This window comes from Berghia stephanieae, chromosome 12 (assembly GCF_034508935.2).
Source record: "Berghia stephanieae isolate SIO BIC M18660-M18661 chromosome 12, UCSD_Bste_1.3, whole genome shotgun sequence".
NCBI lineage: Eukaryota > Metazoa > Mollusca > Gastropoda > Nudibranchia > Aeolidiidae > Berghia > Berghia stephanieae.
This window is the reverse complement of record NC_088371.1, coordinates 30801393-30802107: the sequence shown is the minus strand read 5'-3', so window position 1 is coordinate 30802107 and position 715 is coordinate 30801393. Positions and strand designations below refer to the sequence as shown.

At 33.4% G+C, this 715-nt stretch overlaps 1 non-coding gene across 1 annotated transcript; it reads right to left on the bottom strand.

Moving 5' to 3' along the window:
* Window positions 1-404: 404 nt before the first annotated feature.
* Window positions 405-476, bottom strand: Trnaq-cug (transfer RNA glutamine (anticodon CUG)). Its single transcript has one exon. It is a non-coding gene; the product is annotated as a tRNA-Gln (tRNA).
* Window positions 477-715: the final 239 nt, after the last annotated feature.

Sequence of the window (715 nt, the reverse complement as noted above, 5' to 3'; positions counted from 1 at the left end):
CAAAAGAATGAAATTAAAAACAACCCCAGCCTCCTCCCTACAGGAAAAGAAATACAAAACATACATACAAACAATCTTACCTTGTAATAATAGACCCTAGAGACAAATTTCCCCTTTGGGATGAATAAACGGAATTTTTTTTTTTTAAATTTTCATTTAAAAACAACGAAATACTCGAAAACAAGTTTCAAGGATGAAGAAAACTCCATTAAAAGAATAAAATTAGTAAATAGTACGTTGGGAAACGAAAGACAATAAGAAAAATAGAAAATGAAAAGACAAACAAATAAACAAAGAAAAATTAAGAGAAAAAAAAGATAGAAAAGAAAAAAAAAAGAAAAGAATATAAAATAATAATAAAAATAGCAAAAAAAAAAAATTAAATATAAAAAAATACGGATAACAGGTCCCACCGAGATTTGAACTCGGATCGTTGGATTCAGAGTCCAAAGTGCTAACCATTACACCATGGGACCGATGATGCATGTAGATCTGATAGCATTTATATCATAGTACATAGTACCAACCAATATCTTTGTTACCTGGCTGCTCTGATCATGGCAGCACGCTTGAACACCACGTGGTGTACGCGCTCTGTGTTTACCTGAGATTGCCTCAGGTTACCAGCTTTCGAATTGTGGCTTTTCCAACTTGCTTGTTTTATTTCACAAAAGGTGAGTGACTTGCTGCGCGATGCGCTTAGATGGACAGATGA